General features: G+C 38.8%; 1 protein-coding gene across 2 annotated transcripts in view; it reads right to left on the minus strand.

Annotated features, from left to right (window-relative positions):
* The window catches only part of tgfbr3 (transforming growth factor, beta receptor III), a 178,589-nt gene extending 172,126 nt beyond the window's left edge, over positions 1–6,463 (minus strand). For both annotated transcript variants that reach the window (XM_022675431.2, XM_022675429.2), the window contains exon 1: positions 6,144–6,463. The gene's annotated coding sequence lies outside the window, so the exon portion shown is untranslated. The remainder of the gene's footprint in view (positions 1–6,143) is intronic.
* Positions 6,464–13,717: the final 7,254 nt, after the last annotated feature.

Raw genomic sequence — 13,717 nt, forward strand, 5'->3', positions numbered from 1 at the left:
AATTCTGTTCAGTTAGATAACATATACAGTATAAGTAACATAATGCAGGCAGGTGACATACCACATGTTTTAATATAGCCTCATGAAATCACTTAAATAGAACCTGTCTGACAACATCAAGCAAAAGCAAAAACAAATGGAGAAAATGCGGACCACAGGTAAACTTTCCCAGGAGTGGCCGGCCGACCAAAATGATTCTAAAAGGGCATGGACAACTAATCCAGGAGGTCACAAAAGAACCCAGAACAATGTTTAAAGAACAGCAGGTCCCACTTTCCCAAAAAAGAGAATTGTCAAAAATTATCTGCATGGGAGAGTTACAAGCCAAAAAACCCTGCTGATCAAAGAGAACACTACAACCCATCTCACATATACCAAAAACATCATGATGATATGCAAGACTAATGCATGATTTCAGAAAAAGAACATCATACTGAATGTAAAACATGGTGGTAGAAGTGTGATGGTCTAGCTATGCTTTTCTAAATATACGCGAGAAGCTATGTATGAGCGGAGAAAGAGAGACAGTGAGAGAGAGATGGATATTTAAATGTAAGCATATGTTAATATCAGCAACATAATCATAATTTGCAACTGTGCACTGTTTAACAGTGATGAATGGACCAATAGAAATGCTTTAAAATGACTTCTATTGCAAGTGACATTTCCTTTTCCTGTAAAGTCGCCAAGGTTTTTGAGTGAAAGCGACAATATGTTCCATATTTATTGTATATATATGATTATTTATACTGCATGCAACAATTTCCTACTTTACCATCAATCAAACTCAAACTAATTCAGTAATTACAATGATTTTGTATTTTAAGTATTTTAAGAACTGACCAAGGTAGTTTTTATTAATCAGGCAGGTTTTATTAATCCAAAACACAAAAAAAATGTTATCCAAAAATCAGAGTTCAAAACCAGAATAAATCTCAAGGCAAAAATCATAGTGAAGGACAGGCAAGGATAAAAAACACTCGATAAGGCACTGGTGTGGCAACTAAACTAAGCAAGTGTCCCAGTATATATTGTCCATGTAATAAGCAGAGTGAGCTTATAAGTACTCTGGAGAGAACGATCTTAAAGGTGCAGATGTGACAAGTATTATGTTTAATTCATCATTAAATCAATTGTCTCTATATTAATACATTAATTATTAAATAAAAGAGCATTTATTGGTCCTTTAGATACATCCTGCTTTTCTCTTGTGCTTTTTAAAAGTCAGAACTTTATGGTCCAAACACTGTCCTGAAAAACACACACACACTCACACAGATACAAGTACATACGTTCACATGCACCAACACGAACGGCATGCAAACACACTCACAGCCCTCCCAATGAATCATCTATCACATGGCCCATAATGCACTGCTCTCCAATCATACACTCCAACAAGACAGAGACTGAATTCCCTCCACACACACACAGTCACATACACACACACACACACACACACACTCTCACACACACACAGTCCAATAAATATGTCAAACTAGGACTAGTATGACTCGTTTCCTCAGTCAGCATTCTCTCTATCTCTATCTCTCTCTCTATCTCTCTCACTCGCTCTCTATCTGTATCTCTCTCTCTGTCTCTATTTTTCTATCCCTCTCACTTGCTCTCTTCCTGTCTCTCTCTCTCCATCTCTCTCTCTTTTTCTGCCTCTCTCTTTCTTCACCTCTATCTCTCACGCTCCCACTGTCACACTCCCACTCTCTCAATATTTCTCTCTCTAGCTCACTCTGACATTTATCAGTGTCTCTCTCTCCTTTCTCTCTCTCTCTCTCTCTCTCTCTCTCTATAGCTGACTCTCTCCCTCTTTCTATCAATCTTTCTCTCTCTAGCTCACTCTGACACTTATCAGTCTCTCTCTCTCTCTATAGTTGACTCTCTACCACTTTCTATCAATCTTTCTGTCTCTAACTCACTCTGATACTTATCAGTGTCTCTCCTTTCCCTCTCTCTCTCTCTGTCTCTCTCTCTCTCTCTATAGCTGACACTCTCCCACTTTCTATCAATCTTTCTGTCTCTAGCTCACTCTGATACTTATCAGTGTCTCTCCTTTCCCTCTCTCTCTCTCTGTCTCTCTCTCTCTCTCTCTATAGCTGACACTCTCCCACTTTCTATCAACCTTTCTCTCTCTAGCTCACTCTGACACTTATCAGTGTCTCTCTCTCCTTTCTCTCTCTCTCTCTCTCTCTCTCTCTCTCTCTCTCTTTCTCTCTATAGCTGACTGTCTCCCACTTTCAATCAATCTTTCTCTGTCTAGCTCTTTCATTCTGACATTCTTTATCAATCTCTCTCTTTTTCGATTTAGCTCACTCTCACTGTCTTTCTCTCTTTCTTTCTTTCACACACACACACACATACGCACAAACTTTCTCTTTCTCTCACTCCTACCTACACTTTCTCTGTTTCTTTTTCTCATTCTCTTTGCCTCTCTCTCTCTCTCTCTCTCTCTCTCTTTCACACACACACACACACACACACACACACACACACAGATGATGATGGTTACTGCATCTTTTATCTTTGACCACAAACCCATGAGGTAAAAAAGGAAATGATACTCTACATACAGAACATCCTTCCTAATGAATGCATTCATCTACTTTAAGCTGATGTTGCAACAATTGCTGGCATAAATGTGCAAAATACACACACGGTTTGTCTAGTCCCTGCAAGGAAATACTGCCAAAAAAATAGGACTCCTTGGAGCCTAAACCTGTTAGCATCATGTCTAATACTGGGCGTGGGCTATAGAGGGGTATAAAGCCCCTCAGTATTGTGCTGTGGAGCAGTGAAACTGTGTTCTCCGGAATGATGGATGGTTTTCTATCCAATACTTTTGGGATGAGTTGGGGAGCTTCTCTCACTGAATGGAATCAAACCCTCGCAGCAACTCAAAAAAAATCTTTATACACGTGTTTATTCACACTTCAGTGTAAAACTAGAGGCTGCTAAAGTGGGCGTTAATCAGGAACTATAGATGAGTAATTTTGAAATCTGATCCTTATCATTATCCTGGGCGTCTTGAATAAGAATCAAGTCAGGATTAACTCATTTCAGTCCAGTCCTCATTAAGCCTGGCCTGACGCTAAGCTACAAATATCAGATATGTCTAAAAGAGGCACTACAAGCAGGCAGACAGGAACACAGGCAAAGTCCCAGTCATGCATCAGCTGAAGAAAATGTAGTGAAGATTTTAGCACCGTAAACCGCACAGCAAAAGAGTATATAATCAGCAGTAAAGGACTGTAGAGGACTGAGAGGTGTGTATAATTTCTATGTTCTTTGAGAAACAGAGCAGTGGAAGATATTGTACAATATATTAAATAAATAACTCCATCTCTAGATGCAAATGCTGTAAAAAGGCTCGCTGCTTTCATATTATGCACAGATTTTTATACATTTAAACATTTAGGGCCTGATAAACATGATTACGCTATATTAGAACTTTTATACATACATTTTAATACCCTGCTGATTGTCATCCCTCTGGAATACAAACCATTGTACACATGTAAACAATTAAATTGGTTTTAAATTGCAAATAAATGGCAATCTACAAAGCAGGTGCAATATTATGATATGGTCCTTTTTCTATCTTCTTTGAAATAGTATTGATTATATAAATATTTGTGATATATTGGGCCTAATCAATAGTGTTGTGTATCATAGTTCTGCTATATAGAAAGCCAGTTTGGAGAACTGAAATTATTTTTTACCCTCTATTTAAATGAATTAAATAAGATTAAATGAAGTAAAACGTTTAGCATCAACTTTTATGCTCAGTATCAGTTTCCTCAGTTTACTGCCTCTTTGCAAACTGGCTGTTTTCCATCTAAAAAATCTAAACAGGGCTAGGATAGTAACACTAACTGATATGAAATATTGACTGTTATTTTCTGTGTAAACTGCAGCATTTTGTGTTTTTATATGACCTTATTTTATACAACATACTTTATAATACAACATAATAGAGATTTTTTTTTAATTATACAAAAAGAAGAAAAAAGAAAAATTTCATCACAGCTGCAACTGCATGTAAATCAGATATATCAGGATTGAGCAACTGCAAATCTGCTCTTCTTCAAAAGGAAGTGATTTGACCACTATCTGCAGACAGTGCATAGAAGCATTCTAAAATGATGAGCATTTCCCTCCAACACTTCAGCTCTAAAAGCTTACAAACACTGCTGATCAGTAGAACATCCAACTATGCTCTCAATTCACTGATCTGTATACATAATGTTTCTGTAATTGACACATAGTCTTACAAAATCGTATGTATCTACAGTTATCTTAGTCTTTTATGTCTTCACTATTAGTATACAAAGTAGAACACTTAAAAAATAAGAAAATTCAATGAATGAGAACTTTAGCTGCACAGTTAAGTGACCTGCCTGTTCTACAAAAAGCTGGAGAAGATGAGCTGAATCTGTATTAGATGTGCAGCAGTGGAGTGCAACCCTATCTAGAGGCAATATCATACACCTGAGTGCTTCACAGCTCAAAAATGTCAATCTTTGCCTGAGGACATGAATATCTCCAACAAATCATCTACACAGAATCAGAGAATCAGACAGTTACGGCTCTCTCCTCTACTTTTAACCCTGACACAAGGATTTAATACAATTTCTAACTACAAGAGAATCCTGAACACCATTTAACCAGACCCATAATCTCACCACACATACAACTATACTCATATTCCAACCAGACTCATCCAAACAGACACCATCCAACCAGAACCATCCTCCAAACAGTCCCATTCAAACAGACCAATCCAATTAGCCCCATCATAGAATCAGACCCATTAAATCAAACCCTTCATCTAACCAAACCTATCACTCAACCAGACCCAATCCAACCAAACCCAGCCAACCAGACCCATTAACCAACCACACATATCCAACCAGACCCCGTTCAACCATACTCATATTTCAATCAGACCTTTCATACAATCAGATCTAACCAAACAAACCCATCACCCAACCAGATTTATCCAAACAGACACCATCCAACCAGAACCATCATCCAGTAAGATGCATTCAACCTGACCCATTATCCAACCATACCTCATTCAACTAGTCTCATTATTTAACCAGACCCATCAACCCACCAGACCCATTAAATGGCTGGTTGGTGGTGGATCTGCTGATCTAAAAAAAAAAAAAGAAGCAACCCTGATTACTAGAAATAACTAGACAGAGACAGTGACTACTACTACTGTACATGTATATGGCTCAGCATCCCTTACCATCTGCAAGCTAGACAATTCAGCTTTGCAGCCAGAACTAGAGAGACCCATCAACCAAACCCATCCAGCCAGACTTATCAACCAAACCCATCCATCCAGACCATCAACCAAACCCATCCAGCCAGACCCATCAACCAAACCCATCCATCCAGACCATCAACCAAACCCATCCAGCCAGACCATCAACCAAACCCATCCAGCCAGACTTATCAACCAAACCCATCCATCCAGACCATCAACCAAACCCACCCAGCCAGACTTATCAACCAAACCCATACAGCCAGACCATCAACCAAACCCATCCAGACAGACTTATCAACCAGACCCATCCATCCAGACCATCAACTAAACCCATACAGCCAGACCCATCAACCAAACCCATCCAGACAGACTTATCAACCAATTCCATACAGCCAGACTTACCAACCAAACCCATACAGCCGGAACATCAACCAGACCCATCCATCCAGACCATCAACCAGACCCATCCATCCAGACTTATGAACCAAATCCATCCAGTCAGACCCAACCAAATCCATCCAGTCAGACCCATCAACCAAACCCAGACCCATGAACAATCCAAACCCATCATAAAACAAGACCCAATACAAAACCAGACACCATCCAACCAGAATCACTGTCCATCCAGACTCATCCGACTGAACCCACCATCCAACCACGCAGGCATGCAAATGTCAAAGCTCGCTCTACACGCTGCTGATCCCAGCACAGTGTAAGAAGATGCGCTGGTGGCTGTCAGAAACTACCGTTAGTGCTGGGACAGGTCGAGCGCTGGAAGCGCGCGTTAGAAAGTGTTAAACTGAAGTCTTTAGAGAAATAAATATAGGTAAAGAAGAGTACAGCACAGACTTACCTTACCCCACAGTTTCTCTCTGCACTCTCTCTCTCTCTCTGTTAACTCTCTGTGAACACTCTATATCCGTACACTCAGAGTACAGCAGAACTTCGCTGAACTTTCAGCACAGCAGCAGAAGCAGCAGCGGCGCGGTAACCAGCAGAAATCCCAGCCTTTCCTCTCCGAGCGGGTACAAAACTTCCCAAACTGCACACAGACCCGGTCCGCTACAGCCGCGAGACACGCTGACCCCAAAACCAGAGGATGATAAACAGTAAAATATTCCCAAAACTTTTAAATACTGTCCTGCTCTGGGCTTAGCGCTGCATGAAGGAGGAGGGAGCTCCAGGCCCCGCCCACCAGAGTCCGAGCACACTGATTGGAGGAGGGCTGCAAACACACTGACCAAACTGCAGTACTGTATACTGTTATTGAGTGTATATACACAGAATATATACGTAGTAAAATATATATACTTTACAACTGATTTAAATAGAAAGAAATTATGATAAGATGTATCCAATATATATTGTGTTTACTACTGTATGTGTGTAAATATATATATATATATATATATATATATATATATATATATATATATATATATATATATATATATATATATATACATATACACACTCACATACAGTTCTTTATAGCCGTATATTTATTGTTTACTGTGTTAGATTTATGAAAATGGAGGGACTGTGGAGGAATGTCTGTGAATTCTCAACAGTTAATTATAACAGATATTTTTTTTTTTACTAAACACTTTGAATTAAAGCTAAAATCACATAAATGATCGTTATGAAAAATACTTCTATAAGTACAGTTATATGTTTGCACACCTGTTCAATCAGTGCTTCATGCGAAATCAATGGTATTGGAAAAAGAATGTGTCCTGCTTTTGTTGAAGTAAGTCTCTCGCTACTGTCTCTACTGTCCAAAAATAACTTTTTTCTAGATTTTGGAGTTTTGCTGTGAAGATCTGTCAGCAACAAGAGCATTAGTGAGGTCACCTCAACCCAAATTACCCAACTTTTCCAAAAGTATTAGAGGAGCAGCTATTAATCCAGACAACACATATCCACTGCTTAAAAGCTCAATACTCAGGGGCTTTATACTCTCTATCCCATGCCTGGCATTAGGCATGGTGCCAGTAGGTTCATGTCATGTTTGTTGATCTACTCCAGGCAATTATAAATCTTTTGACAATAATTCTCTACAAGGAGAATCTACTTAATCAGATTAATCACAACAATATTCTGTGATTAACTGTGATTGATCACACTTGTTCTTCTTAAGACGCAACTTTTTATAGTGTATATTTAAATGTAACTAAAAGAATAAATGTAAGAAATGTAATGTGCAATTATATTTAGATTAGCAGTGTCAATTAAATATATACTTGTAGGTTTGAGGGGAGACAAAACCAACGTGGGTGGCTGGAATAAAGAAAGCAAGACAAATTGGATAGAAGAAACTTATTTTTAACAGTAACAGCCCTAATATATATTTAAGTATTGCAGTACTGAGGTACATACAGTATTGTACATACAATTTACTGTATGTAAGATAAAATACGACATAGAACACAATAGAACACAAAAAGATGTTGAAAGTGAGACATTTTACTATTTCACGAAAAACATGTTTTTTCTGATCAAATCTGTTATCAGACTATTAAGTGCATGTAAATACTTTGATTGAATTGCTGACAGAACTTGATTGAGTATGTTTACATGCATTTAATCCAATAACTGGAGAAAATCAGATTTTGTCAATAATACATTTACATGTGCTTAAAAAGCCAACAGCTGCTCTCCAAGTTATTGTAGCATATTTTTGCAGCATATTCTTGTTGAATTAATGTTCACTTTTAAATTTAAGCAAATTCAATCCTGGACCTCTTTCCATGCTCTCTGTGGCTCGCTGCCACAGCAATATTCATTTTCTTATTTTTCCTGTTATCTACAATACTAAACCCCCTGTAGATGAACCTGGTCTGCTCTTATCAGTAAAGATTAGCCCATCACTGATTACACAGTCCCTCCATCTGAACAGAGTCATTGCCATCTGATTGGTTTCAAGGCCGTGCGGCCTGCTGTGGGCTCAGTGTCTGACCTTGGAGCTTCTCTATCAGCAGAGAAATCTGAATCCATGCAGAATCTGCCATATACTGCAGACCTGGCCAAGGCCCACCTTCATCCCTCAAGGACAGGCTCTCAGTGATGAACTCAACAACAGCTCCAGATCCTCCGTCTGATTGAAGCTGCAGCTAATACGGAAAAAGTCTGCATTGTAAAGGATGTGGAAAGAGGAGGATTTATGGCGGAAAACAGCGCGGCATTGCCATCGAAGACAACAAGAGACATTCATAATTGATCATTTTGTTTAGACAAGCAGACTGACGATAAATCTGCGGCAACGTAGCAGCGCGGAGCATCACGGAGCATCTTCTGTCTGTCAGCTAAAGGCGTTTTTGTTCCGTTCAGGCGTATCCCATTTCTTCCCCAGGTTGTTAAAGTGGATGTGCGTCCGTGAATGCGTATGTGTGTGTGCGCGAGAGTGTGCGCTGAATGTGTTTGTTGTTGTTGTTGTTGGGTATATTTGTTTACCTGATTTGTTTATGGTGTTTTTTTTTCATGATGCCGTCGTCTCTCGTCTCTTTCCAGCACATCTTTCTTTCATGTTGCAAGAGTGAAATGTTGTGCTTAGCTCGGAGGGAAATGGGCACAGAAAAAAAGACGAAAAAGAAGAAAAGGAGAGAGAGAAAGCATTTTCGGCTGCTTACAGTGTAAAATGTCAAGGCCATGATTTGCCGCTAATGAGACGCGTGCACCTGAGCGAGACGGGGGGAAAACTTTGTTTCGGAGCCCCTTCCTCTGCTTTCGAGTGTCAGTGAGAATGCACACATTCAAAGAGGCGCTATCACACAGCCCGCTCTCCCTCATACATATGTATTCCTCCTCCTCAGCATCCCGCAGCAGGCCTCATCAGCTGCCAGCGGGACAGCGCTGAACCGGTGGAAACACTACATAGACGGGGGAAGGAAGGAAGATGAGATGAAATGATGCCCCGAACATGAAACCTTTACTCTCAGCTCCTGCTCTCCTCTGTTTCAGGGCTGCCTGTGATCTCGTTTCTTCCAAAAGCTTTCCGGAAATTCAGCTCCTTACAGTGTCTTTTAGGGCGTTTGTAGAATATTCAACACATGCATTACATTCACAAACACTAGGCCTGAGCTAGGCCAACGAAACTGGAGGATAAATATGTATAAAAATAAACCTTCATTTCATGCTAACAACTTTTTGAGTTCCCAGTCAAAAAACATCTGGTCTGTTACAGTAGATTATAAATCTACAGAAGTTGTGCTGACCCTAGAAGTGATGAGGGGAAATAGCCCCACATCTACCCACCCAGAGAGAGCAAAGCCAATTGTGCTCTCTAAGGGCTCAGGCAGGTGATGGCAAGCTACATAAACAGGATTCAAACCAGTAATCTCTCATTCATACTGACAGTTCCTGAAGTTGTTCCTTGTTTTTGCATCAGAATTACTGTTGCTTTTTTTTCATATTAATGCCCTGTTGGCTGTACTGACCTAGTCATATTCAACTGGTTTGTGACTTAAAAAATATATATATAAAGCAAGATTTTAAGGATACTTTACCAGTAACAGATAATCATATTAAACATATGGTGTTATTTATCAGATACTACTTTGTACCAAAGTTAAGTTAATTATTTATTTTATTTCTTTTCCTCATTTTTTCTCCCCAGTGTGGGAAGCCAATTACCTCATCCACTCATTAAGAGCTTATCACTAGTAATGCTCCCAACAACAGTTGAGCGTGAAGACCTGCACATGCCTCATCTAAAACAGAGACAATGCGGCACACTCAGAGGAAATTGCCAAATTCCCAGCTATGATACATGAGCCAACAGATGCCTGTGCTGAACAATATCAGAATAGGAGAGATGTACACCTACCTACTGTACCCACACAGAGAGAACATGAACAAATGAGCTCTCTCAGACTCTGATTGCTGATGGATCCTCGGACCATAGCGCCCTAAGGCCAATTTATACTTCTTTGTTGAACCTACCCCGTAGTGTGTTACACAGCGAAGTGTTCTGCATTAGTGCTCTACAGTTCAACATGGAGCATCAGTAGAGATGGCATTAGTTCATAGCTTTAGTAATTATGAAGGTAACATGCCAACATATACTACACCTGCAGAATGCTGAATTTGCAGTTTAGAACACCTGATAGCTGGGTGAGTTCGAGATCAGAGTGTGGTTGTTTTGGTAAAAATAATATTACCAAGGTTTCTTTACCAAGTTTTAAACAGTGTATAGAGACTCTTTTAGTTTTGTTTTTTTCAAACCCATACGTTCTCTTATAAAACAAACAAACAAAAAAAAGAACAGTCAAGGATAACTTAACAAGGACTTAAGTCTTATTTCCACTGTGGTATCTAAATATTATTAAATTAGACTAATGGCAGCATGTTGTGCATGCTTCACACAGATCCAGGAGGCTGGGATTGTGGGTTCGATACATGCTCCAGTCATTGTCTGCTTTTAAGAGTTTGGGGATCTTTTCCATACTGTGGTTTCCTCTGAAAACCTCCCAAAAATACAGTAATAAATTGCCCCTAAGTGTGCGTGTGTGTATCTGTCAGCTCAAATTAAAAAAAAAAACTAAAAAATGGGTGGGGTAGTTTGGGATGGGCATTACTGGGTGATGTATGGGTTTAGAGGGGTGGGGCAGGAGGGAGAGCTGATTGGCTGAGTTGCAGCAGCAGCAGTGTGCCTCTGATAGTGAGCGGTGAGACCCAGATGGTTGGACGTCAGCAGGGGGGTGGTATTATTGATTGTCTGATTGTTTGTATATTGTGATGTTGTGTCTGCATACCAAAGTACGCAGACCCATCATCCATACCTATAGCACAGTTGAACCTGTGAAGGTGAGGCAGAGGCAGAAATGTATGACCACAATAAAAGTGTTAGGAAATATTTTTAAATGTTTTAAGCAGAACTAGTATTAAAGGTTTCATTACTTCAAAGGAACACATTTCAGCTATTATTGGAAAATAATATGGTTTAGTATTTAGTGGCTCTTAAATCAAATGAGGCATACAATCAGCATACATGTACTGTTTTTCAGTGTAAACATACAGAACATTACAATCCCTGTATATATTTGTTTTATTATCTATTTTAATCTTTATTATTCTATACATTCTATCTTTTCTCGTTGTTTTCTTTCCTCAGTATTAACACAATAGAGCTGCCACTGACATGTGTTCAGCTTGCCAGTCTGATTTCAGCAGGGGAAAGGAACCTGCAGCTTCAGGCTGGTAAAATAAACAGCCTGGTTCTGTGTGTTGGTGCAGCCGGGAGGGAGCCGGACCTGCTGGACGCTCGAAAAGCAAACAGACAGAGGGAATATAGACGATGAGGATGTGGTGGAGAGACAGGTGCTCCCTGCCTGGCTGACCACATCCACATCACAGAGCGGTGGGTGGAGGCCTGCCTCATCTGCTGCATACTCTTTATTATACTCATACTGTATGATTTAGTTTAAAACAGGATAAAAAGCTCAACCCTGATTCACCTCAACTCACCCTTCAGAGTGCTGCCTTCAGAAGACAATTACTATGGTCTGAGAATCATGAGGTCAAATCCCGGGTTGTGCTGCTTCAGCATCAGCAACCGGAGTCTGAGAGAGCACAGCTGACCAATGGTCTCTCTCTGATGGGTACAGTAGGTGGCGCTTTCTCTCCCTACATCACTCCCATTGTGAGGTTGATCATCACAGGCATCTATTAGCATGATATATCAGAGCTGGGGTTTCTGCTCTTTCCTCTGATTGCATTGGCTGAAGTATGAAAAGAGGCGTGGCTAACTTCACAAATACCAGAGGAGGCTGTGCTTGTCCTGATGTTATTGGTGTCAGGAGAACATGTGGTAAACACTCAGTGTATACAAAGCGTTACCTTATTTGCATAAAAGTGACAGAGCCCTTAAATGGCTAATTGGAAAGGGGCTAAATAAAATAGAGCTGGTAAAATCTCTTTATGTAAGAGTGATTTTGCGCAAAAGGACTTCATGAATATGTTTTGTACAGCCCCTAGACCTATTCTAACTTGATTGATTATTTGAATATGTTTTTTTTGCTGACTTAGTATCTCAAAATAATGAGATAGCAAATTACATAATAATCTGAAAAATGTGCGGGAATGGAATTCCATATGTTTTAGGTTTTGTGAGAGTTGTAGGTGAAACCTGTTGAAAGGTATATCTCCAGAGGGAGAGCTGTAACAACAGGGCTTTAAAACAACAAATTAAAGAAATGCCTATATTTTTTGTAGTAGAGAGTACAGAATATACAGCTCTGGAACATTTAAGAGACCACTTCAGTTTCTAAATCAGTTTCTCTAATTTAGCTCTTTATAGGTATATGTTTACAGTAATATTAACATGAAATGGCTAAAATAACAAAAAAAATGCAAAGCTTTCAGACCTCAAATAATGCAAAGAAAACAAGTTCATATTCATAAAGTTTTAAGAGTTTAGAAATTAATATTTGGTGGAATAACCCTGGTTTTTAATCATAGTTTTCATGCATCTTGGCATGTTCTCCTCCACCAGTCTTACAGACTGCTTTTGGATAACTCTATGCCATTTCAAGCAGTTCAGCTTGGTTTGAAGGCTTGTGATCCTCCATTTTCCTTTTAATAATATTCCAAAGGTTTTCAATTTAGTAAAATCAAAGAAACTCATAATTTTAAAGTGGTCTTTTATTTTTCCCACAGCTGTATAAAAAATAACACTTCTACCCACTGGTTTCTGTTATTAGGATATTATATAGCTTTAAAACTAACATTTTTTGTATTTAACCTCTTAATTTTATTTTATTTTGAAATTTTATTTTGCAATTTGCTAAATGTTATCAGTGTTAAATTATTAAATAAACCCAAAATTTAGCAGTGCTTTAAAACTGGACTTGATTCTACAATACAAAGAAATTCACACAAAAAGAGTCTTTTGCTGCTCTCTAGTGGAGTTTTGATGCTGCGTCACACAGGTCTTTCTGTGGCTTTAGCAGAGATTGTTTATGGAGAGACTGCCCACTTCTTATCTCAAAATTACAGCACAACCGCTAGAGGGAGCCAGCGAGTGGGGGCTTAATGAATGCGGGTGAATAGAGCTAAACGGCTAAATTCACAAATTAAAAATAGTAACCCAAGAGCCCAAGACTTATAAGCGCAGTTTACAAATTATATATATATATATATATATAATATATATATATATATATATATATATATATATATATATATATATATATATATATATATATATATATATATATATATATATACTTACAGCAAGTACAGCAAAATTAAATTATAATAAATATAAAAATGAGAGATCCTAAATGTACAATGCAACGAGATTGCAGATACAGACAGAATTACTTTATATATCAGTTAATGTATGTAGTGCATATACACATGTATACTTGCTGCAGCCATGCTGCTTTTAATTAAAGATAGTAACTATTGATTTGGACAAAGAGAAAA

Source organism: Astyanax mexicanus, chromosome 5 (assembly GCF_023375975.1).
Source record: "Astyanax mexicanus isolate ESR-SI-001 chromosome 5, AstMex3_surface, whole genome shotgun sequence".
Taxonomy (NCBI): domain Eukaryota; kingdom Metazoa; phylum Chordata; class Actinopteri; order Characiformes; family Acestrorhamphidae; genus Astyanax; species Astyanax mexicanus.